Source organism: Schistocerca nitens, chromosome 6, assembly GCF_023898315.1.
Source record: "Schistocerca nitens isolate TAMUIC-IGC-003100 chromosome 6, iqSchNite1.1, whole genome shotgun sequence".
Classification (NCBI taxonomy): Eukaryota; Metazoa; Arthropoda; class Insecta; order Orthoptera; family Acrididae; genus Schistocerca; species Schistocerca nitens.
The window spans coordinates 214603581-214631289 of NC_064619.1; positions in this window are offsets into that span (position 1 = coordinate 214603581).

The following is a 27709-nucleotide window of genomic DNA, read 5'->3' on the forward strand; positions in this document are numbered from 1 at the left end:
ATTTTATTAAATAAGAGCAGATATCTAACTACTTTTCAGAAGATTCTCAAAGAAATACCATCCTGGCAGGGTCGCCAAGTGTAACCTCCCCGTGAAAGTTTGAAATGACAATAATTAAATGTTAAAATGAATAGAGCCAAGTGTAACCGCCCCGTGAAAATATGAAAATGAAAATAATTGAATATAATTGCAAATAGTGCCAAATGTTAGCTTCCCACAGTAATAAAACTCAGTGATAATAAAAATGTGGAAAAATGTTAAGTCCCCACAAAATTAACGTAAGGTGAACCTGATAAATTTTATAAGGGCAGCTGCGCTGACCTTAGGCCCTGTGCAATAATTAATCTGATAAATTGATTCTGGGAGGAAAAACATAGGAAATATTGTTTCAATTGGAATGATTCTTTTCTTAAAAACGATTGCTTTGAAAACAAAATTATTATTGGGGCATTTCTTGAACAAATTAATTACAATTAACATACATTACATTATCAGATGTGCGCAATGCTGCTTCATTACCTTATTTAACAATATACCTCGTCCCGAACCTTGACCAGAGACCCATGTCGACCCCCGCCGACTCCTCACACACAACTTCCGACTGAGTCCAACTCGCAACTGCACTGACTACTACTGCAGACAGAGTGCAACTCGCAACTGTTCCTCGCGACTCCCTACACGCAACTGAACTCTCGCGCAGTCAAGCGCAGACTAGCAACTATAAACAACTCTCTAGTTAGAGATTCTGTCATGACTCGCCATCACTGTTAATGAAAACATATGAAACGTACGCATTTCAATCTACGAGAACCAGGAGGGAACAATAAGACTGAAAAACCAAGAACTAAGTGCATCGATTAAAAACGATATAAGACATGTAGTATTCCGCCCCTTTTGTTCAATCCGTACATTGAAGAAGCAATGACGGAAATAAAATAAAGGTTCAAGAGGGGGATTAAAATCCAAAGTGAAAGGATACCAGTGTTAAAATTCACTGACAATATTGCTATCCTCAGTGAAAGTAGAGAAGAGTTACAGGAGATGTTGGATGGTGTGAACAGTTTAATGAGTCCTAATGTGGACTAAGAGTAAATCGAAGAAAGACTAAAGTAATGAGAAGTAGTAGAAACGAGAATACAAAGAAAATTAATATTACAATTGATGTTCACGAAGTAGATGAAGCGAAGGAACTCTGCTACCTGGGCAGAAAACTAAAGTATGGCACACAGAGCAAGGGGGAAATAAAAAGCATACTAGCACTGGCAAAAAGGCCATTCCTGGACAAGAAAAATCTCCTAGTATTAGATATAGGCGCTAATTCTAGGAAGAAATTACTGAGAAAGCACGTTTGGAGCACAGCATTGTGTGGCAGTGAGGCATGGACTGTGGAAAAACTGGAAGAGAAGAAGAGAAGGAGAAAGAGGAGAAGGAGGAGGAGGATAAATAGGAGAAGGAGGAGGAGGATAGAGTGGAGAAGGAGAGGGAGAAGGAGGAGGAGGAGGAGAAAGAGGAGAAGGAGAAGAAGGAGGAGGAGAAAGAGGAGAAGGAGAAGAAGGAGGAAGGGAAAGAGGAGAAAGAGAAGGAAAAGAAGGAGGAGGGGAAAGAGGAGAAAGGGAAGGAGAAGGAGAAGAGAAGAGAAGAGAAGCATTTGAGATTTGCTGCTACAGAGAAATGTTGAAAATTAGAGGGATCTGTAGACGGTAAAAATCATAGGTTTAGCCACTGAGAACTGCAGAGGAATGGCACAAGTTCAACTTTGAGATGAAGAGATTGACACAGGAGAAGAATTCGTGGCGGGTCGCATCCAACCAATCAGATGACTGATGAATCACAAAAGAAAAAAAAATTGAGCCTGCGCTTGTAGTGATTACTAACTGGCCGGGTATTCTTCCACAAGAGAGACAAAAGCCCTGAAAGTAAAGAAGTACTTAAGTTTCACATTATCTACATAAAGTAAAAGCCTCTGTGGCTGGTTGGACTCGTTGAAAGTTAATCGCCAGTACTGTTGGGCAGCTAGAAGTTAGGAAGTTAGCGTTGATGGAGGATAGAGGTCTGAAGTGTTAGCGTAGGCTAACCGTCTGGAAGTATCCGACTTGGAGATTGAAAATTATTCATGATTATATATCTTTGTACTGGATGTTCAAAAATGGTTCAAATGGCTCTGAGCACTATGGGACTTAACTTCTCTGGTCATCAGTCCCCTAGAACTTAGAACTACTTAAACCTAACTAACCTAAGGACATCACACACACCCATGCCCGAGGCAGGATTCGAACCTGTGACCGCAGCGGTCGCGCTGTTCCAGACTGGAGCGCCAAGAACCACTCGGCCACACCGGCCGGCGTGTACTGGATGTCAATGACGATTTATATTCGTGTTTGAACTGGATGTCACATTATTAAGGTAAAAAATATATTATTTGGTTTGCAACAAAATCTTTCCTTTGCTAACCACATGCCTGTTAGTAGTTAGTGGCTTTAGTAGTTAGAATCTTTTATTTAGCTGGCATTATTGGCGCTCACTGTATTGCAGTAGTTCAAGTAATGAAGATTTTTGTGAGGTAAGTTCTTAATTAAATATATAGGGTATTGTCAGGAATTTTTTTAGTCAGGGTCATTCTTTTGTATTAATTATTTGAAGTATATATATGGTGTTGCGCTAGAATATTGTGGCTCAGTGTTGACATGATAAGAAAATTAAAGAGAAAGTAGGCTCAGTACGTTCAGTTTTACTCAGCTGTTTCAGAATCAAGTAACATAGAAGTTTTATCTTCTCAGTCATTCAGCAATTTAAGTACAGAAGCACACATTTAAATAAAGAAGTTCCAAAATGTAGATGTTTTGAAATATGTGTATGATACGTTTCACATTCTTTCAGTTTTGAAGAGTGAAGACTAATATAAAAAAATCCACGATTAATTTTGGTTTGGTCATTAATAAACTGTGTTATCATTCATTGTTTCTACATTCTGTTGTTATACTTACATTTCTTTGAAAAAGGACGGTCCCTCCTAATCTCACACCCGCCACCTCTTGCAAGATACGCAGTTTTGACGCCGACATCTAAAATGCGAGACTTAGTACGTGAAGAAACATTCAGGGGGACTGCAGTAGACTCACTCGTCACCATTAGTAGATTGAGCCAAAAATGCCGCTCGTGAAACTGGTTGTTAAATAAGGTATCTTCAAGTATCTCGAATAAAAGTCTCTCAAGAAACAAAATTTATGTCTTTTGGAATGACCAACGTACAACAGCTTTTGGCGGTTCAGTGAGGTCGTTCCTGAAATGGGGATGATAGCTGGCAGGCATGTGACAAGAATGGAGAACTACGTCAAACCGAGCAGCAAGAACTGCGCAGAGATATACGGTGCCAGGTATTCGGCTATCCCGGTATTTATTACTTCGCAGAACTTCGCGCGCGGGCCTAAGCTGTGGCCGGCCGGCGCTTTACCGACTCGCGGAAATCCCGCCGCACAGCTGTCGGCCCGCTCTCCTGCAGGGCTGAAGCAACACAGATAGCCGCGCGCCCGTGCTGCGCCGCGCAATCCCGCGGCCGCGCCGTTCCGGACTACATTTCCGCAGCAGAGCGCAGATACGAATATTCCGCCGATGGAAGCGGAAAGCTAATCCTATTGTCGGGCCGACAGAACGGCGGCAAAAAGGAGGAAGGTACGGTATAGAGAGAGCGGGGGAGAAGCGGCGAACAGCTCGCGGGCAGGAGACGACAATGGGACGGCGCGCAGCCGGCGTCAATTCAGCGCGATCGTGGAAACGGCAGCCAATGAAAGCCCGCACCGAAAGAAAAAAGAGTGAAAGAAAAAAAAGGGGGAACCCGGCAGCGGAAGCGGTAGTCGCTGTTCCGATGCAGCCGTGTGTGCGCGTGAGCACAATTCTCCACCCGGCGCACAGCGGGGATGCTCATGCCGACGTCTTCTGCGGAAGTGTGCAGGCTGAGCAAGTTATTACTACGCCTTCAGAGCATTCCATTTCATTATCTAATCGCCTATTGTTATAGTTTGACACTTCTACGGGTATACGAGGGTCACTCAAAAAGAAATGCACCCTATATTTGTAAAAATACAGTTTTCATTCTGCATGTGTGAAAGTCTTACAGAGTGTAGATACATCCTTCCCGATTGTTTCTAAACTTAGTGCAACCTGTTCCCGTGAGTGGCGCCGTCACTCCATGTCTTCAAGATGGCTGCTACACTTGACGTTCGTCAGAAGCAACGTGCTGTCATAGAATTCCTGTGCTCTGAAAACGGGACAGTGGGAAACATTCACAAGAGGTTGAAAAAGGTGTATGGAGATGCTGCTGCCGATCGCAGTACAGTTAGTCGGTGGTCAAGCAGGTTACGTGATGAAAGCGGCCACGGCAATATTGAGGATCGTCCTCGCAGCGGCAGGCCTCGTACTGTACACACTCCAATGTGCAGAGAGTTAACGAATTGGTAATTGCTGTCATATGCATCACAGTGAACGAATTGTCACGCTACGTTGGGATAGGGGAAGGAAGTGTTCGCAGAATACTGATAGTGCTGGCGTTGAAAAAGGTTTGTGCCAGGTGGGTTCCCAGGATGTTGACCGTGGCTCACAAAGAAACAAGAAAAACGGCATGCAGCGAACTTTTGGAACAGTACGAGAACGGTGGAGATGAATTTCTTGGAATAATTGTGACAGGCGATGAAACACGGCTCCATCATTTTTCACCAGAGACGAAGAGCCAATCAAAGGAGTGGCATCATGCAAATTCACCGAACAAAAAAAAATTCAAAACCACACCTTCTGCTGGAAAAATTATGGCTACGGTGTTTTTCGATTCCGAAGGACTGTTGCTTGTGGACATCATGCCAAATGGAACCCCCATAAATTCTGATGCATATCTGACGACACAGAAGAAACTTCAAGCTCGACTGAGTCGTGTTCGACCACATCGGCAAAAGCAGAATGTTTTGCTGTTGCACAACAATGCACGGCCACATGCGAGTCAAAAAACCATGGAAGCGATCACAAAACTCGGATGGACAACACTGAAACACCCGCCTTACAGTCCTGACCTGGCATGTGACTATCATCTCTTTGGGAAACTGAAGGACTCTCTTCGTGGAACAACGTTTGAAGATGATGACTCCCTTGTGCATGCTGCCAAACAGTGGCTCCAACAGGTTGGTCCAGAATTTTACCGTGCGGGTATACAGGCACTGGTTCAAAGATGGCGTAAGGCAGTTGAGAGGGATGAAAATTATGTGGAGAAAAGAAAATATTGTTCCTAAAGGATGTATCTACACGCTGTAATACTTTCAAACATGTATAATAAAAGATTGATTTTAAAAGAAATTGTGTGCATATCTTTTGGAGTGACCCTCGCACATTAAGATATTAAGGCTGTGTAATGCCACGCTCTGCAGCCGTCACAAAGTACACAGCCTGAGAAAAAAAGAGAAAGAAATGAATCAGCTTGAAAGGTAATGTAAGATTATTGCAGAGATTACAAAATAGGGTCAAATTTACAAAGAACGTGGCTCCGTAAGCTCAGAGTATGCTTAAACAAATCCTCAATAGTGTCATCAAAGGAATGAGAGAGCAGATCTATAGAATCTTTGATGGGAAGGCACGTGAGTACGATGGTTCATCAGTGCTGACCATCATATATCCTTCTCAAAGACGGAATAATTTAATTTGGCTGATGAAGTCGATCGTATTCTTGAAGTGGTGCACACAGTGAACAACGACTGGAGTGAGGAGGCTGGCCAGATGTTTCACGAGTCTGTCAGTCGGCGATCCAGCTTGGTCACGATGGAACGTAGAGGTGTGTTCTTCTTGCGAACTTTGGAAGGCATACAGTGCGAGAGGTCTAGGAGGGAGGAAGTTTTCAACGACGTTACTTTCCAGTGAAGACCGTTTGAGAAGCTCCGACGTCTTCTTCATTACTTTGTATGTTGAGTCTCGTACTAATTTTTGATACCTCTTCTCCTCCAGAACATCCGTCATGGTCGGCTATTTGCACAATGATAGCTGCATTGCACTTGCCACCTGGCAGGATTACGATGAGAGCATCGTTGTGGAGTTCGCGAAGAGCATTGTGCTCAGCTCCTGTCACGTTAAAAGTGGTCTCTACATCTACATCTACATCTGCATGGATACTCTACAAATCACATTTAAGTGCCTGGCAGATGGTTCATCGAAACACCTTCACAATTCTCTATTATTCCAATCTCGTATAGCGCGCGGAAAGAATGAACACCTGTATCTTACCGTACGGTCTCTGATTTCCCTTGTTTTATCGTGATGATCGTTCCTCCCCATGTAGGTCGGTGTCAACAAAATATTTTCACATTCGGAGGAGAAAGCTGGTGACTGGAATTTCGTGAGAAGATTCCGTCGCAACGAAAAACGCCTTTCTTTTAATGATGTCCAGCCCAAATCCTGTATCATTTCTGTGACACTCTCTCCCATATTTCGCGATAATACAATACGTGTTGCCTTTTTTTGAACTTTTTCGATGTACTCCGTCAGTCCTACCTGGTAACGATCCCACACCGCGCAGCAGTATTCTAAAAGAGGACGGACAAGCGTAGTGCAGTCAGTCTCCGTAGTAGGTCTGTTACATTTTGTAAGTGCCCTGCCATTAAACGCAGTCTGGTTATCCTTCCCCACAACATCTTCTATGTGTTCCTTCCAGTTTAAGTTATTCGTAATTGTAATACCTAGGTATTTAGTTGGATTTACGGCTTTTAGATTGGACTGATTTATCGTGTAACCGAAGTTTAACGAGTTCCTTTTAGCACTCATTTGGATGACTTCACACTTTTCGTTATTTAGGGTCAACTGCCACTTTTCGCACCATTGAGATATCTTTTCTAAATCGTTTTGCAATTTGTTTTGATCTTCTGATGACTTTATTAGTCGATAAACGACAGCGTCATCTGCAAACAACCGAAGACGGCTGCTCAGGTTGTCTCCCAAATCGTTTATATAGATAAGAACAGCAAGGGCCTGTAACACTACCTTGGCCACGCCAGAAATCACTTCCGTTTTACTCGATGACTTTCCGTCAATTACTACGAACTGTAACCTCTCTGACAGGAAATCACAGATCCAGTCACATAACTGAGACCATCTTCCATAAGCACGCAATTTCTCTACGAGCCGCTTGGGTGGTGCAGTGTCAAAAGCCTTCCCGAAATCCAGAAATACGGAATCGATCTGAAATCCCTTGTCAATAGCACTCAACACTTCATGTGAATAAAGAGCTAGTTGTGTTTCAGAGTAACGATGTTTTCTAAACCCATGTTAACTGTGTGTCAATAGACCGTTTTCTTCGAGGTAATTCATAATGTTCGAACACAATATATGTTCCAAAATCCTGCTGCATATCGACGTTAACGATATGGGCATGTAATTTAGTGGATTACTCCTACTACCTTTCTTGAATATTGGTGTAACATGTGCAACTTTCCAGTCTTTGGGTACGGATCTTTCGTCGAGCGAACGGTTGTATACGAAGGGCTTATTTCAATAGTGATACAAGTCCACTTTTGTTCAGTCTGATATGCAGAGTCCTAAAGTGAAATGAACGCTGAATAATCTGCAGTTGAGGTACCAGAAATATTCAAGCTTCTTGCTAGAGATGAACCTTTCTTTCTGTTTATTTGGACCATTAATGTCAGAAGCATTATAGACAGAAAAGTGGAGGAAATGGACTTGTACCACTACTGAAATAAGCCTTTCATATGATTGTTAAGTATGGAGCTAATGCATCAGCATACTCTGAAAGAAACCTAATTGGTATACAGTCTGGACCAGAAGGCTTGCTTTTATTAAGTGATTTAAGTTGCGTCACTACTCCGAGGATATTTACTTCTACGTTACAAATGTTGGTCAGATTGAATTTTGACAGAACGTAGCGCATTTCTTGACGAATCAATTTCGCAGTTTCACTGGGCATCTTGCGAATTGCTTGTTCCACACTACTTATCACGTCAGCTAAAGGCATACTCCGCGACGATAGTGCAAAAGTAAGTCCCTTCTTAACAGCCGACGTGGCACCCTCTTCGATGTTTCTTGTTGTTACGTTACGTTCTGTTGATCATACATTCTGCTGTTACTGTGAAAACCGACTGACATTTCGTTTCCGTATTTCCGTGGTTTCCCTTTTTGATGACACCTATTATGCTACTGTGGCTGCATCAGTCATGTCCCCAGCCAAAGTTGAGAGCGACTGCATCAGTCGTAGGTGGACGCCCAAAATTCGCGGATGTTTCTATCCAACTGTTTTCTGGTGTGGTGTATCCTCCCTCGCAGCAGGGCGAAGCTGGCACCACAAAATATTCTCCTGGCCGCGCCAGTGTTAACATGATGGCCCACAACGGTGAAACATGGAATCATCTTCTCTTACGGCAACGTAGTAGGAAGGCTAGGGAGCTTAATAAATTACCCTTCTTAGCATGCAGCTTCCCCAGGCGTTTAATGCTGCACCAAGGTTCCTCCCTGCAGAGGTATGTAACACATAAATGCGGCTGTATAAAGACGGCAGGAGCAACCGTAAGGTAGTCACCACTTGACAAAGGCCGAGGAATACTCGGCCCAAAACTCGTTCCGTTTGACGTGGCTGGAAGCTCGAGAGAATTTTATCAGTATGTATCGCCTCTAGAGCAATAATTCATACATCATGTGTGTGTGGTTTATTATTTTTATTAACCAAACTTTGTCTCCCTGTCCCGTAATATCTCGTATCCGCGTACTTTTCCAATCTATTTCAGTTACCTAATTCAAACGCGTGAGTATTAGCAATATATTTTCGTGTCTTTTAGCGAAATATTACACATTAGTAGATTCTTATTTAAAGAGAGTCTTGCTAACCCTTTCCACCTTTCATCATAGCTGAACCATTCCACTGTGATTCTGTAGAAGAGGTCGAGCAACAGCTGGAAATCGATTCTTTTGGCAGGTTCAGAACCGGCTGTAGGATAGTGAGTGCTGTTATCCTACAGACCTCCCCCTTCTCTCTCTCTCTCTCTCTCTCTCTCTCTCTCTCTCTCTCTGTGTGTGTGTGTGTGTGTGTGTGTGTGTGTGTGTGTGTGTGTGTGAGTGTGTGTGCGTGGTGATACTTCGTAACATCACTATGCAACCATAGATCACGTTCGAGCAAAATCTTTGAGTAGCCGGAACACAGTCCATGGTAGGACCGTCTTAGATATTCAGCCAAAGTCCAAATATTTTTGAGTAAAATCATTCTGATTTTAGCTGTTAAAACATTTCTATTGCGATTGAAATTTGACACATGGTCATTTTCAAGCATTCTGAAAAATATCAGTCATCCAATGTGATACACGTAAACGTCAAATTGACAAACGTTGAAAGTGAAAGTTTCAAAGCTACTTTGGGAAGCTGTAAGCCACGCTATAATATAGTATAAAGTTGTGGTAACCTCCCCCTCACTTATCGACCTTAATGACAGTGAAAAATTAAACCGCGTGTACCTAATGGAAATTTGGGAAAAGCAATCGTCACCGAAGTTAATCTGTCGGTAAAGAGGGAGGGAAGTGTTACATCTAAATGAAAGGAAAAATGCAAATGAAACTGGTGGAAATTAATTTTGAAAAGGGGTAAAGTTAATAAAGAAAGTAAATGTGCGGCCGTTACGTTAACAATTAACTAGCGGTAATTAGATATTTGAGGTTTGGGGAAAATTACGGTCGCCAGTCCTATGGACAATTACTATAATAACTGAAAAAGAAAGGTTATTGCACATATAATTAGCACTAAAAGCGTGGCAACTGAAGGTTGACACGTGTTGTGTGAAAACTGAATGTTTGTCTGAAGTAATAAATTTCGCTACACCCTGACTTAATTTATCAAAAGAATTAATAAAACTGGAAAATTGAAAGTTAATTTAATGACTGAAATTAATAGTGAACTTTGTTTCTGAAGCGTATCGAAATTCAGTAAAATGCTACTTGAATCTACGCAATTTAGAAATAAGAGATTTAACTTCGAACTTGAATTAAATGATTCTGAACAATTAACAATAGTAAAATTTAGTACGTACCAAGCTGAGCTGCAGTCACAGGTAAGCTAAAATATGCTAACAAAACTCGCACTCTTAATTTGTGCTCGTGTAATCTAAATATTGTAGCCAGCTATGAATACTTTAACTGAACTTTGAAATTAAAGCAGTGAAATTGAATTATATTATTTTAATGCTGGCGTTTGAATTTCAACGACACTCGGGTTCATTTCGGAAATGCAATTGGGACAATGAGCAAGTTCATGCTAAGTTGCTGTAATTTTGTGATGCAACAATTTTAAAAGCTGAGGTCTGCCATACAGTTCTGAAACTTTACGTGCTTTTAGTCTTCCTTGTTGGTTGATTGAAGGTTTGAAGTCGCCGATCGAGGAGGTGGAGACAGTCACTCATTGTCGGCCGTCGCTGTTGCAGAAGCTGGATGCTGGCGCGCCTTCTTCTCGACACGGTCACCAGGCGAAACGGGCTCTTAATGCGTGCCAGCTAATGGTTCCCATCCGCGACACCGTGCTAGAAACTATTACAGCCAATCGAGCGCAATTACATGCTGCCAAACCCCGAAAGTGCGGCAACTCGCGGGAGCGTCACACAACACACCTGCTCCACTGCACTACTCCGGCCAGACTCTTTCTGCTCGGCCCGCGCTCCACGCGGCAGAGTTAACACTACCAAAGATCCTAAACACTTTCGTTCTCCACACGACCTATCGATGTATTCGTTCGATAGTATAGTTTTCCCTAGGCCAGACCCAGCGTATAAATACAAATAATATTCACAAAACAAACCAATTATACATCGACATAAATGCATATATATACAAATAGTAAAACAATTACAATATACAAAGACACAGAAATGTTATATCTTCAGGTAACAAAATAAGGAAAAAAATTTGCAGTGCAATAGATGGAAATAGGAGGATATGCATTTCCAGCGTTACATTGTGACATGCTGTATAATAGCAGTTGCATGTGGTTTTGTGAATTTATCTACTTTCCATATACCATACATGTCAGGAAGCTGATGAAATAATGATGTAAACACTTAAATTTTATGTAACAAGCGTGGCAAATGAAGTGGAAAAGATGTAAACATACAAAGAGTACGACGCTAATATATGAAGTCGATATCATGTGGTTTTCGAAATGTGTGCACAAAAAGGAAAAAGTGACTTTATATATTAGCAAAAGCGGCAAAGAGTATGAGCTATGGAGTGCAGTTCCGGCATTTGCCTTGCAACCAAGGGAAACTTCCTAAATACTTTGGTCAGAACTGGAAGATGAAAGATAGTTTTAATTTCATTCTGGGACAATATTGCCCAGACAAGAAATATAGAACCCTAATGTACGCACATGACTAATTGTTTACGGAGTAAGGTCGATGACTTGCTCGCCTTGTGAACAGTATCTATGTCCATGTTGAATATGTGACGGTCGTGTGAAGTATGTTTATAGATTTATGCCACCACGTGTCGGAATTCTACAGTGAGGTCGTGACGTATCGAGAGTGCGGTTTATCGTTCCGAGACACTGCTGCTCAGGTCGAACAGTATCCCATGACTGTCATGAGGATACGAAACCGACGGATTTACGAGAGCCATACTCCACGCCATGAAGGATCTGAACAACCCTAAGTGACTAGCGCTCGAAAGGACAGATCGTTCGCTTGGCCGTCCAATATCGTCCAACTACGTCACGTTCATTGAGTCAGGAATTGGGACTGTTTTCAGCAAGGACCATACGGCAACCTCTAGAGTGCCAAGGACTTTTAGCATAGCTACCGTTGTTGCAGTTTCCCTTGACGTGGTTGCAGACAGGATCGCGTCAACGGCGGTGTGTCCAACGGCGACTCTGGACACAGGCGTCCCTATTCTGTCTGGAACCTTCAGAGAGAACGAACATTACCACGTTGCATCCATCGCTCACGGGCCCAGCTCCTGGCGTCATGGTATAGATGCTGTTAAGTTCTGTACACTACTTACGCTGACATTGTGCAAACCAACTAATACAACAGTTAACACATGGTTTAATGTCACATACATCAACATATCCTCTGTCTAAAAACTCACACGAGCAATTACATGAAAGAGCACGAAAACCAAGGTGCAATTACCTTCGAATTAGACGGACGAAGGACACAAATAAGCGATTGTCGAATACCAAGTGGTAATGAAAGATGAAATGATGTGCGTCAGGAAATCCTGTTATCAGTGCATACAGCTAGAACAGCAAGAAAAAATTGTTACTGATGGTCACAGCTACTCTGCAGTACGATACATAAATAAAAAAACAAGTCGCTGAGGCGTCCTGAGTGAACTACAATTCACGATTCACAAATAAACAAAGTAATAGTACCACATCACGAAATACCGACCACTCCGTCATAAATAGCTCAGAGAATTGACATTGCAGCTAAATTATGGGTCCTTTCTACTCAGTCACCTATAAAACAAGCGATTTTTACGATCTTTTTGAAAAACTAATAAAGCAATGAACGTAAATCTTTTTTGCAATTTATTTATTGATTCTTGGACAATATTTTCTGGCTTTTTTAAGAGCTGTAGTCATAATTAAGCCCCCCATGTCGAGGAGTTAAAGATACCCTGTCCAAAACTAGGTGTGTCCATGACGGTTTCATCTGACAGTTAAAAATGTCTTATTTTATAGGATACTGCGCAACGAGTAATAGCCCAGCTTTTTTTTTAGAAACTTAGAAAAATAATAAACGGCAGAAGCTGGAAGCGAAGACGTAGTTTTACCGTGTGTTTTCGTTCATGTTTTTTGGAATAACCTGTGAATAAATAAAAATAAATAATATTGTAACAAATAAGCCCTCGGTCACAAATATTAAGTCAAAATTGACCTGGTTTCGACGCTACTATGAGCGTCGTCTTCAGAATTAGACTATCTGTACTAAAACATTAGGTATATAGTACATTAATAAAATTAAAGTTTGTACTGACTCGAAAAGATGCAGTACTTACAAGTCACGTATTAAAAAAGATCTAAGCCTGAAAGGCGACGTCTTGAACACTTGTGAGATGGCGAGCCGCTAAGGGCTGCTCGTACTGTGAACAAGGGTTTACATTTCATAAGTAAATTACTGATCAACTGCCCAACTTATTATGACTGCGCGGTCTAATATCAATAACGTGAAATGACTGACATCATCTACGTACCAAACACCCAGAAGACACTACTTTCAAAGAAGACCTACGATGATGTGGAACCTCAGTGGAAATAAACTAACTTAATCACAGGTGTTTTGCTATTATAGCCCTAGTAAGCCAAAGCAATTTGCGATATCACCGTATGTAATGCGTCTGGTGCGTTGAAGTGATGGTTCTCGTACTCGTCTGCGACGATGGAAGAACTCCAGCCACAAATAAACTCTTTCAAACACTAGGACGGCAGAAGGCGGTCCTCTGACTAATGTACTCTAATACTGTCTTCTCCTCTCTGTGTTCTACAGACGAGAAACGCAAACTCCCAACCACAAGGACGGAGCTCAGATAACGTCTCAACGTAAGTATAGGCAGAGGAAGTGCTCTCAGTTACTGAACGCTGCATACTCAACAACGATTTCCAACCCGAAGGTGAAGTCCAGAATCGTATAGGTTCGCAACAGTACATTCCTAACTGTTTTAACTATAAACTCTACTGAGAGCAAAGACAGCAAGTCTGTCTGTACCAATAAAAGCTGATATCGAGCGACCGTCACACACGGGCGCTCACAACGAAGACCTCGCCTCTCCAACGTCGGCTTCCCAGCAAGGCTTGGCTCCCCAGCATCGTAATTTCGAAAACGAATCATATTCCCGAAACCACGGAATATCGTCCCTCTCTACAGATTCTTCCGAACGCCGACCAACCATATTTTAGTCTTTTGTTGTCCATCGCGGAAAGTTTTCGAGGAAAAACCTATACTCGTACAATGGTACGCTTCTGAGTAAAAATCCTTGGAAATAACCCTGCCTGCTTGGTTTCCGAGGTGCCGCTTCTTCGTTCCTCTCACCTGCGTCCAAAATTTGCACAGTTCGGAAGTATTATCCGGTTACCCTTCCGGCCCTGCTACAACAGCGGCCGGTCGCGAGTCCATTGTGCCCCAGCGTTCAGGTGTCTCAACGTCTATCTTGCTACTTCCTGTGTTTAAGCAGGACCAACATACCTGTGTGGTCCTTCCACCCAGGGCTTCAGTTCCGCCTGCAGTTTCATTTCGACTAGCGTTCCAACCTCTACTAGTATGATAATAAAGACACTCCGTTATCTTTCATGCAATAAGTGTTAACAATTATTTACAAGGTGTACGTGACAATGTCAGTCTCCTTTATATTCATATATACGATTTACAACCTATCACATGATACTTAATTGTGTTTGTAGTGTTTGCAGTTGTAGTATGTGGACGAATTCTTGTAAGGTGCGAAATCATAGCCACCTTACAGTATTCCTCCAGTTTATGTCCAGCGCCCCTTCATGACAATAGGAAACTTCGATTGCCGGACAGGTGTTGAGCCCTGAGAATACAGTCTTAACCCACTCGCTTGGTATCGAAAATGAAACACAGCTATCAGCCAAAACATTATCATCACCTGCTTACTAGCTTGTTGGCCCACCTTTGGAACGCTATACAGCAGCGAACCCACGTGCCATGGCTTAGGAGAGTTCTTGGTAGAGTCCGGAGGTATGTTCCACCTGATGTCTACTCAGAGGCTGCACACTTCCCGCAGATTACTATGGTTTCTAGGTCTGGAGCTAGCGCCTGATACCGTCCCGTGTGCAGCTATCGGATTCAGGAGAATTTTATCGCCAAGAAATCAAGCTGAGTTCCCTATCGCACTCCTGGAATCACTGATTCCGTCATTGTGACAGACACAGTTATCTTGATGAAGACGCCATCAGGAAAGAAATCAAGCGTGGAGCGATGTGGGCGGTCCGCAGTTATGATAATGCAATCCACAGCTGTCATGGTGGCTTCAAACCACACCACAGATCCCACGACACGAGGTGAATGTCCCACACAGCATAATACGCCACCCACCCCCACCCCACCCACCCACCAGCCTGTGCCCATGGTGTGGTGCATGTTTCTAGCAGCCATTCCTGGATGATGGTGTGTCGGGACACAACCATCGACCTGATGTAACAGTAAAAATGAGGCGAAACATTTCCTTTAACCCACAGTCAAATCTCGATTAGCTCGTATCCATTGCATTCGTAACTGAAGATGTCGTTCGCTCAGGACAGGATCTGGTGCGGATCCCCATAGTCAACAATGTGCACAGGACACTGTGCTACGAAACATTTGTGCCTTCACCGTCACTGTAATCTTTTGTCAGATCGTGGTCTATTCTGCTTTATTCAGTGGGCATGCCTCGAACCTCCACGTTCAGTGATGATGTGTGGATGTCCAACACTTCGTCGTCAATATCCATCAACCACTTTCCACAAATCTGTCCTTTGCCACAGTCGGTTATACTGGTGGTTTTCGTACTCACCCCAGCAGTTCGCGATAAGCCAACCAACTTCGCCGTTTTCAAGGCGCTCTTTCCAGGCACCGAGCTACATCAATCTGTACTTCCTGAGACTCGCTTATGTCAACAGATTTTCCCATTTGCGGCCTGTATCGTCGCTAGAAAGATTTTCCATCCCTTTAATAATTTTCTTACCGCAATACCACCAGTCGGTATTCATTCACGTCGTGAACAGTGATGAGATATCGTCTCATCAGTGTATTTCTGGATATCGTCTCATCAGTGTATTTGTGGTTGTTTGAGTATTTGAATACACGTAATGAAAGCTATCATTAATAAAGGGGAAGAAAAGGACTGATCAAGGATACATAACATCCTCAACTATATAAAACAGTGAGCTTTCTGAGGGGGAGACCTGAAGGATTATATACTTATATAGATATGGTGTATGTTCTTTCGGACATGTCCGAAAGAACAGACACCATATCCATATAAGTATAGTTCTGGCAATACCGGCCATGCCCTTCCTCTTCTGTGCGGATGCACGCATATTACCCGAACTCTTACCGGACTTCGTAAGAATGTCTTCCACGAGTAATGAGTGTGTTGGGTAGGGACACTACGAATGTAGTGTGTGGACATATAAGGTGAGAATGTGGGTCTCGAGGGAGGCGTGCGTGAGATAGTCCCTGCAGTCGCACTATCTATGTGCCCTAGGTGGCTCAGATGGACAGAGCGTCTGCCATGTCCGTAGGAGATCATGGGTCCGAGTCCCAGTCAGGGCACACATTTTCACCTGTCCCTGTTCATATACATCAACACCCGTCAGCAGCTGAAGGTATTAATGTATAATTCTACCTGAGGGATTAGTTTATAACTCTACTGCATTTGAGGTGTACTGTCATTAACTGAAGGCAATAACGCCATGCATGCAGTTAATTGTCTCTAATGTTGTATACAGATCGCTAAAGACTGATTTATTAACGAGTTATGCTCCAATATCTCGCTTATGGATTCATTTAAAAGTAAAACTGACCTATACTTACAAGGGAACCTCCCCATCGCACCCCCCTCAGATTAAGTTATAAGTTGGCACAGTGGATAAGCCTTGAAAAACTGAACACAGACCAATCGAGAAAACAGGAAGAAGTTGTGTGGAACTATGACAAAAATAAGCAAAATATACAGTGAGTAGTCCATGTGCGACATAAGCAACATCAAGGAAAGCGTGTGCTCCGGAGCCCCGTGGTCTCGTGGTCAGCGTGAGCAGCTGCGAAACGAGAGGTCCATAGTTCAAATTCTCCCTTGAGTGAAAAATTTATTTTCTTTATTTTCGCAAAGTTATGATCTGTCCATTCGTTCATTGACGTCTTTGTTCACTGTAATACGTCTAGTGTCTGTGTTTTGCGACCGCACCGCAAAATGGTGCGATTAGTAGACGAAAGGACGTGCTCTCCAATGGGAACCGAAAACATTTGATCGCAAGGTCATAGGTCAACCGATTCCTCCACAGGAAAACATAGCTGCTCACGCTAACCACAGGACCACGACGTTCCTGAGCCCGCACTTTCCTTGATGTTGCCTATCTTGCACATGGACTACTCAGTTTGAATATTTTGCTTATTTTTTTCATAGTTCCACACAACTTCTTCCTGTTTTCTCGATAGATCTGTGTTCAGTTTTTCAAGGCCTATCCACTGTGCCAACTTATAACTAAATCTGAGGGGGGTGCGATGGGGAGGTTCCCTTGTTAGTATTTTTTAGATATAATTTTTATGTAGGAAAAGGAAGACTAGTGTTTGTAAGGAGTAGTGAAAGGAATAACGCCACCTTGAAACTATCTCACATTTATGACACACAACGTACCTCACATTTGTGATAAATGAAAAAATGCGCAATTGTAACAAATAATGGGAGTGATACATTCAACAGTTATGGAAACAATGCAAAATTCAGGCATACAATTAACATAAAATTCAGTCACTTTCAAGTTCAGCACAGCCGTCTTCACACAATGTACACTGCCCTGATTCTTTTACAGATCCATTTTCACATGTTTCATTACACAATGTCTTACATTACTCCACTGAATCCAATCCTTCTTACTTCTTTTGTCGCAGAAGTAATGACCACAGTCACATCAGTGCATATCCTCATCACAGGACTTGGAGTGTGCTTTTTTAAAAGTTTTCTTGCCAGCACGTGCAAGGCCCGATCTTGATGATGCTGATGATCTGGTATTAAACAACACTCTGTTGGTAACTGCTGCATTCGCATTAAGCGACCTTTTGTTGGTAGCTTTCCATACTCCCCTTGAAGCTGGCATTAGTTGTTGAACTGGTAATTTCTCAGGAGTCTTCTCCCTTTGAGCTGGCAAGATGACTCCTGCAATCAGTCACTCAGACACAGAACTCGATGCAAATGAAGTTTCTGAGAAAAAAATGGGTTGTATGGAAAACTCTGGCTGCCCTAAACTCAGAACCAGTATTAGCAGGAGTTGCGGGTCGGTAACATGCTTCAGAAAACATTTTTGGAAATTGTAGCTTCTCAAGTGATCGTCCTGGAATCTGATGACGAAATCTGTCAACAGCCTCATTCCAGTAGACTTCAAGAAATTTGAAAAAACTCCTGCCCAGGGACTCGTGTTCACGATTGCAGTTGGCAGGAAGGTAGAGTATCCTGATACATAAATTCTACTGCTAAATGCAGTTCACTGACATCCATGTGAATTGTTTGGCCGTCCAAGATAAGCAGCTAGTTTCCAGAAGAACGGTACTGTTTGAAAATCTCAGATGTGAGTAGAAAATCTCTGTAGTGATGTAGTCCTTTGGTGTCGTAGCAAATATGCTGCCAGTTGGCAAGTCATCTTCAAATTCCTTTTTTGGCGTAGACGTCTTTGTAGAGGACCATGGGCAGGGTCCACATAGCAGCAGCATTACAACATGCGACAACTTGGCGATGAGACTATGGTTCCAGTACAGTAGGACATGTTTTTATAAAACAGCTATGAAGATGGTCATTATAGACCGAAACCGGTAGTCTGATGACAAAAAATGTATGACCATAGACGTAAAGTAAAGGAAATTTGTACAGCTGTAATTGTTTCTCCTTGTTCTCCATGTCTTGCCACATGCACTCTTTTACCTTCCTTTCTAGCGAGCCCGTCGGAGGTTCGAGTCCTCCCTCGGGCATGAGTGTGTGTGTTGTCCATAGCGTAAGTTAGTTTAAGTTAGATTAAGTAGTGTATAGGCTTAGGGACCGATGACCTCAGCAGTTTGGTCCCATAAGAGTTTATCACAAATTTCCAAATTTCAAGCGACAACTTTGTCGGCACGACTGAAAACTAATTGAAGGCCAGTTTCATCCACATTATAAACCTAATGTGCCAACAGCTCAGTTTCCTCATTCAACGAAGCTGAATGATCAAAAAAATGCTTCACTGTCTGCATATTGAGTCACATAAGCTAAGATGACTTAAATTTTCACCCTTGCTGAGAACAACGTCCGGATTTCGTTTTAAAAATCTTGTAAACCAATATCTTCCTGCGTACCTAAGACTGAGCTGGTTTCAGTTGCCTTCTTGCATACAAGTTTTCTGGTGACACTGAAAACATCTGCTGCAACCTAAGAACTCTTGGAGTTTTTATTCATTGTTGAAATTCAACATAGGATTACGGCCAAGTTTCCTTGTTGGAATCTTTCCTTGATCCTTGTCGAGACAATCTCGAAGAGTTCTTCGTGGGATGTTAAAAGTCCTTGAAGCCTCGGAAACATTAATTCCAGATCTAACTGCTTCAACAGCCTTCCGTAGATCCTCAGTAGACCATTTGGCACGAAAACTTTGACAGGGTTTACCCATATCGTAGCCTAGATGAGAAAAACGCAGAAATGGTGTTATTACCTGCAGGTGTCTTATTTAAGTTTTTCTCAAATATACCGAAAAATATTTAAATATTTTGCAATCTATTTATGTGCCTTACAAGAGAACCTCCCCATCGCACCCCCCTCAGATTTAGTTATAAGTTGGCACAGTGGATAGGCCTTGAAAAACTGAACACAGAGGAATCGAGAAAACAGAAAGAAGTTGTGTGGAACTATGAAAAAAAAGCAAAATATACAAACTGAGTAGTCCATGTGTAAGATGGGCAACATCAAGGATAATTTTAGCGCAGGACCGCTGTGGTCCCGTGGTTAGTGTGAGCACCTGCGGAACGAGAAGTCCTTAGTTCAAGTCTTCCCTCAAGTGAAAATTTTAATTCTTTATTTTCGTAAAGTTATGATCCGTCCGTTCGTTCATTAACGTCTCTGTTCACTGTAATAAGTTTAGTGTCTGTGTTTTCGCGACCGCACCGCAAAACCGTGCGATTAGTAGACGAAAGGACGTGCCTCTCCAATGGGAACCGAAAACATTTGATCGCAAGGTCATAGGTCAACCGATTCCTCCACAGGAAAACACGTCTGATATATTCTATACGACACTGGTGACGGCATGTGCTTCACATGACAGGAATATGTTGTCGACCCACCTAACTTGTACACTTGGCGAACGGGTAAAAAGATTCTTCTACCTTGCCCGATTTAGGTTTTCTTGTGGATGTGTAATCACTCCCAAAAAGTGATGAAAACATAAGAGTTTGTCACATAAACTGCAACAAATGAATGCAACAGTTTCACAGTCGCAGTTTTCCCTGTGCTCTGTCAAAACATATTTTTTTAACGTTTTCAAATTTATCCGTGTGTAGACCGTCAAATCCTGCATATGTGCAAGCAAATCTGAACATGTCCTGGAATTTTGGAGAGCAAAGTTGATTATGTGTGAGTGCCTGAACTTTGATAATGGTCTGAAAATAAAAAATTAAACTTTGCACTCGAGGGCAGACTTGAACCAAGGACCTCTCGTTCCACAGGTGCTCACACTAACCACGGGACCACGGCGCTCCTAAACTTATAGCATCCTTGATGTTGCCTATCTTCCGCATGGACTACTCAGTTTGTATGTTTTGCTTTTTTTTCATAGTTCCACACAACTTCTTCCTGTTTTCTCGATTTATCTGTGTTCAGTTTTTCGAGGCCTATCCACTGTGACAACTTATAACTAAATCTGAGGGGGGTGCGATGGGGAGGTTCCCTTGTTAATACAAGAAATAATGTATTTAAATCACACGTACTAATCGAAACATCAAACGGGAATGACATTAGAAATTTATACGTGTGTTCCGTGTGTCCTTTAACACAAGGAAAATATTCGGCGTCAATAGGAAACAAACTTTTAGCACGTAGCGTCCCTCCGACGACTGTCCATCTCACGCTAGGGTTCCTGTTGCTGTAAGAACACTACACGCATGCAGTGGAAGCCCCCCTCCCCCCTTTCCATTCCCTTACGTTTTGGTTACTTATACGGCGCTGTCAACATCGGAATACATCCAAACAGTCATTAACCTGCAATGCGTTATTACCTTCACTTATCCTATTTGTAAATGCACTGTTGGCCCAGGTGTTCATGACATGGATCAAACGACGCAGAAAACTATACAAACACAACTGAAATAGCGTATTTACAGAAACAGAAGCTTCCAGGAGGCCTGTTGCAGTTGTGAAATAGCTACACAGTACAGGAAATGAGGCTCAAACCCACATCGCTCACCAGGCGACGAAACAAAATAGCGTTGTCAACAAAACCCCCTCCGAAGCGATGATACTTTTAAATTTTGTACAAAACTGATAGTGCAAGCGGTGTTATAAGTATGATGGAACTATGAACAGTAAACAAAGTTTCCCCCTTGTCATCCACGTGACTGCTCAATTATTTTTTACAAAAGTAATTCCTATAAAATAAAATAAAAACCGAAACATGCCTCCTGTGAGGAATGTAATCAACACGGCTCACGTAAATTTAGAAAAATATACTCCGCAAGCCATCATATAGTGTGTGAAGGAGGTAATTTCGTGTCGCCATTAGTGATTTTCCGTCCTACTCCATTCGTGTATTGAGGACAGATAAATTGCCCTAGATGACTCTCTAAGCATCCTAAAATCTCTTATCTCAAAATGGTTCAAATGGCTCTGAGCACTATGGGACTCAACATCTGTGGTCATCAGTACCCTAGAACTTAGAACTACTTAAACCTAACCAACCTAAGGACATCACACACATCCATGCCCGAGGCAGGATTCGAACCTGCGACCGTAGCAGTCGCGCAGCTCCGGACTGAGCGCCTAGAACCGCTAGACCACCGCGGCCGGCAAAAATCTCTTATCTCGTTCTCATAATGCCCACATAGTTCAAAGTCGTGCTGCTAACGGGAGAGAGTTCCAAAGTACGATCAATACAACTGCCCCACGTAAATACGCTATCAAAAATCTGAAAGAATTCGCAAAATCAAGAGACGTCAAAAGTAGGTGAGTGACCAATTTATACACTCCTGGAAATTGAAATAAGAACACCGTGAATTCATTGTCCCAGGAAGGGGAAACTTTATTGACACATTCCTGGGATCAGATACATCACATGATCACACTGACAGAACCACAGGCACATAGACACAGGCAACAGAGCATGCACAATGTCGGCACTAGTACAGTGTACATCCACCTTTCGCAGCAATGCAGGCTGCTATTCTCCCATGGAGACGATCGTAGACATGCTGGATGTAGTCCTGTGGAACGGCTTGCCATGCCATTTCCACCTGGCGCCTCAGTTGGACCAGCGTTCGTGCTGGACGTGCAGACCGCGTGAGACGACGCTTCATCCAGTCCCAAACATGCTCAATGGGGGACAGATCCGGAGATCTTGCTGGCCAGGGTAGTTGACTTACACCTTCTAGAGCACGTTGGGTGGCACGGGATACATGCGGACGTGCATTGTCCTGTTGGAACAGCAAGTTCCCTGGCCGGTCTAGGAATGGTAGAACGATGGGTTCGATGACGGTTTGGATGTACCGTGCACTATTCAGTGTCCCTCGACGATCACCAGTGGTGTACGGCCAGTGTAGGAGATCGCTCCCCACACCATGATGCCGGGTTGTGGCCCTGTGTGCCTCGGTCGTATGCAGTCCTGATTGTGGCGCTCACCTGCACGGCGCCAAACACGCATACGACCATCATTGGCACCAAGGCAGAAGCGACTCTCATCGCTGAAGACGACACGTCTCCATTCGTCCCTCCATTCACGCCTGTCGCGACACCACTGGAGGCGGGCTGCACGATGTTGGGGCGTGAGCGGAAGACGGCCTAACGGTGTGCGGGACCGTAGCCCAGCTTCATGGAGACGGTTGCGAATGGTCCTCGCCGATACCCCAGGAGCAACAGTGTCCCTAATTTGCTGGGAAGTGGCGGTGCGGTCCCCTACGGCACTGCGTAGGATCCTACGGTCTTGGCGTGCATCCGTGCGTCGCTGCGGTCCGGTCCCAGGTCGACGGGCACGTGCACCTTCCGCCGACCACTGGCGACATCATCGATGTACTGTGGAGACCTCACGCCCCACGTGTTGAGCAATTCGGCGGTACGTCCACCCGGCCTCCCGCATGCCCACTATACGCCCTCGCTCAAAGTCCGTCAACTGCACATACGGTTCACGTCCACGCTGTCGCGGCATGCTACCAGTGTTAAAGACTGCGATGGAGCTCCGTATGCCACGGCAAACTGGCTGACACTGACGGCGGCGGTGCACAAATGCTGCGCAGCTAGCGCCATTCGACGGCCAACACCGCGGTTCCTGGTGTGTCCGCTGTGCCGTGCGTGTGATCATTGCTTGTACAGCCCTCTCGCAGTGTCCGGAGCAAGTATGGTGGGTCTGACACACCGGTGTCAATGTGTTCTTTTTTCCATTTCCCGGAGTGTACAACGGGATACTCCTCACGGCGGATGACCGCAAATGCAGTCTGCAAGCGTCCGTGAATGACAGTCGTCAGGTTTCAAGTGGATTATTCCATCACTCTGAGAAAACTCTAAGGTTGCCACGGCATGGCTTTCGGCACTGAGGTGCAATCTATAGCGAAGGTACTCGATACAGTTCAGAGAAAGAGGAAAAGAGAGACTTGGTGCTGTTTTTTGGGTCTTCATTCCGAAGACTAGCATTATTCAACTCTCCGCCCTAGTCTATCCTGTGTATGTCTCTTCATATCTACTACAAGCAGCATACTTTTGCGCCCCAGAATGACATTCAGGATGCGCATTAAAAATGTCAACGGGAGAGAAACGCAGATGGTGCAACAGCCATCGTGCAAGCTATGGTGACGCCCTTGATGGGATGAGCGTTCAGACAAGCGACGTAACAAAATGACATCATGATGACAGAGGGATATCGTCATAAAGGTGTCTGCTCAAATTATGACAAGAAAGCTCAAATCGAAAGCAAGAGTAACTCTTCAGGTCTGAAAGTCTAAGTTGCGCTTCATGAAGCGTCCAAGAATGCTGATGAGTTTAGAAAGTTATGGCACATTCATCACCCCCGAAGAAAGGTAACCCGACAAGTACAAAAAAAAAGTGTGTGACATCTTATGGGACTTAACTGCTAAGGTCCGACAAGTACATAAACCCTCACTTCCACAGCTTAGTTCTCAGTATAGTTCACTGTTGCAGCTAATACCAAGGCAGGATCTGTGACGCTCTGCCCACAACCTACTGGGATGACTATAGATCTATTTCATATACAATGCCACCGTCATCTAGAAACGACGGACTCTACTGCCGAGAGCTGTTGCCTCATCCTCGCCTTCGCTGATGGGAATATCTTCCAGCACCAGGCCTCACTGATGTCCCTTAGAGAGCTGATCAATCACCATCATTCTGAGAGAGTGCAGTAATTGCTGCCCCACCGAATCACAGATACGAGCTGACTCCAATGTCACGGCCTGGTCTAATGCGTAGAGGCCATGACGCGACTTTCGACGACTACGGAAACCTTGTGCAGAGCCTCTGATTGCCTTTCCGGGGCGTCATCTACGACATCAGCGGGAGCGCCCTGATAATCCGGTGAGCAAGTCTGCAAGCTACATGGCATTGCTGATTGTTTTTTGAGCGCTACTTGGTCAACGACAGCTATCACCATCATGCCGACAGTGAAGGGTGTGCCCACGTCAGCAAATGCTGGCTGTCGAGTGCTCCAGACTCGCCTGGCTCCCATCGATATAAGGAGACGAAACTGTACTTGTTAATAAATGTGTAAACTGACACTAAAGCCTAGTTAACGCATTCAGGCGTCCAACAGATCTACATCTACGAGGTGCATTCAAGTTCTAAGGCCTCTGATTTTTTTTCTCCGGACTGGAAAGAGATAGAAACTTGCGCATTGTTTTAAAATGAGGCCGCGTTCATTGTCAATTCGTCGCAGAGATGGCAGCACCGTACGGCAGATGGAATTTTACCGCCAGCGGCGAGAATGAGAACTGTTTTAAATACTTAAAATGCCGACGTTTTCCTTACTTGAACAGCGTGCAATCATTCGTTTTCTGAATTTGCGTGGTGTGAAACCAATTGAAATTCATCGACAGTTGAAGGAGACATGTTGTGATGAAGTTATGGATGTGTCGAAAGTGCGTTCGTGGGTGCGACAGTTTAATGAAGGCAGAACATCGTGTGACAACAAACCGAAACAACCTCGGGCTCGCACAAGCCGGTCTGACGACATGATCGAGAAAGTGGAGAGAATTGTTTTTGGGGGATCGCCGAATGACTGTTGAACAGATCGCCTCCAGAGCAGGCTTTTCTGTGGGTTCTGTGTACACAATCCTGCATGACGACCAGAAAATGCGAAAAGTGTCATCCAGGTGGGTGCCACGAATGCTGACGGACGACCACATGGCTGCCCGTGTGGCATGTTGCCAAGCAATGTTGACGCGCAACGACAGCATGAATGGGACTTTCTTTTCGTCGGTTGTGACAATGGATGAGACGTGGATGCCATTTTTCAATCCAGAAACAAAGCGCCAGTCGGCTCAATGGAAGCACACAGATTCACCGCCACCAAAAAAATTTCGGGTAACCGCCAGTGCTGAAAAAATGATGGTGTCCATGTTCTGGGACAGCGAGGGCGTAATTCTTACCCACTGCGTTCCAAAGGGCACTACGGTAACAGGTGCATCCTACGAAAATGTTTTGAAGAACAAATTTCTTCCTGCACTGCAACAAAAACGTCTGGGAAGGGTTGCGCATGTGCTGTTTCACCAAGACAACGCACCCGCACATCGAGCTAACGTTACGCAACAGTTTCTTCGTGATAACAACTTTGAAGTGATTCCTCATGCTCCCTACTCACCTGACCTGGCTCCTAGTGACTTTTGACTTTTTCCAACAATGACACTCTCCGTGGCCGCACATTCACCAGCCGTGCTGCTATTGCCTCAGCGATTTTCCAGTGGTCAAAACAGACTCCTAAAGAAGCCTTCGGCGCTGCCATGGAATCATGGCGTCAGCGTTGTGAAAAATGTGTACGTCTGCAGGGCGATTACGTCGAGAAGTAAGGCCAGTTTCATCGATTTCGGGTGAGTAGTTAATTAGAAAAAAAATCGGAGGCCTTAGAACTTGAATGCACCTCGTACATAGATACTCCGCAAGCCACCATTTGGTGCGTGGCGGAGGGTACCGTGTACCACTAATACTCTTTTCCTTTCCTGTTCCACCCGCAAATACATAAATACATCGAGGGAAAAATGGATGTCTGTACGCCTTCCTATGAGCCCTAATTTCTCGTAACTTATCTTTGTAGCGGTGGCAGAACAATTCCGCAGTCAGCTTCAAATATCGGATACCTAAATTTTCTCAATAGTGTTCCTTGTAATGAACGTCGCCTTACCTCCTGGGATCCCCATTTAAGTTCCTGAAGCATTTCCTTATGTGTTGTTCGAACCTACTGGCAACATATCTAGCAGTCCACCTCTGAAGTGCTTATGTCCTCCTTCAATCCGACCTGGTACGGATCCCAAACACTTGAGCAACACTCAAGAATAGGTCGCATAAGCGTCCTATAAGCACTCTCCTTTACAGATGAGCCACACCTTTCTAAAATTCCCCATTTCATATCGCTCTGCAACATTATGCCCAAACATTTAAACGACAGGACTTTCAATCAGTACGCTATGCACCCGCATTACCTTATATTTTTTCACATTTAGAGCTAGCTACCATTCATCACACCAACTAGAAATTTTGTATCTTGTATCTTCGTATAGTCACTCAACTTCGATACCTTACCGCACACTACAGCATCATCAGCAAACAACCGCAGATTGCTGCCCACCCCGTCCGCCGAATCATCATTTATGTGTGTAAAGAACAACAGCGGTCCTATCACACTTTCCTGGGACACTCCTGAAGATTACCTTGTCTCTGATGAACACTCGCCGTCATGGACAACATACAGGGTTATGTTGCTTAAGAAGTCTTCGAGCCATTCACGTATCTGTGAACTTCCATATGCTAGTACCTCCGTTAACAGCGAGCAGAGAGGCACCTTGTCAAATGCTTTCTGGAAATCTAGAAATATGAAATTTGCCTGTTGCCCTACACCCATAGTTCGCAGTAGATCATCTGAGAAAAAGACAAGATGAGTTTCGCACGAGCGATGCTTTCTACGAGGGATATTCGGAAAGTAAGTTCCGATCGGTCAAGAAATGGAAACCACTGTGAAAATCTAATAAAGCTTTGCACATATGTGTTCGATAGTGTCTCTAGTATGCCTGCCGGTTACATCACTTCGCTTTTTTCAGTTCTGAGCGCATGATGAGCGCATAAAGATGCGTAGAAAATAATGTCTCCCGCCAAGTATGAGGTCCTGGTGAGAGATTTCGCCTGATGTTATGCAGCCCACATTACAGAATTGTCATACGGTTCCTACTTCGTGACAATTCTCGGTCGCAATCTGCAGGAGCAATGAAAATGCTCCTGCAGCGTTGTCGATGGGAAGTATTTGCTCACCCTCACTACAGCCCGTAATTGGCTCACTCTGCTTTTCATCTCTCCTCACATTAACTACTGGCTCTGAAGACAACATTTTCGCACAGGCAACGAGCTATAGATGAGCGTAGAGAATTGGCGGGAAGCACAGGCGGCTGCCTTCTATGATGAGGATATTGGAAAGTTGGTACAACGCTACGATAAATGTCTAAGGCGGAGTGGTGACTTTTTAGAGCAGTGGCTGGAAGCTGTAGCTAACTGTTGCAGATAAAACATTTCTGATTTTCAAAGTGGTTTCCATGTCGCGATCAATCGGA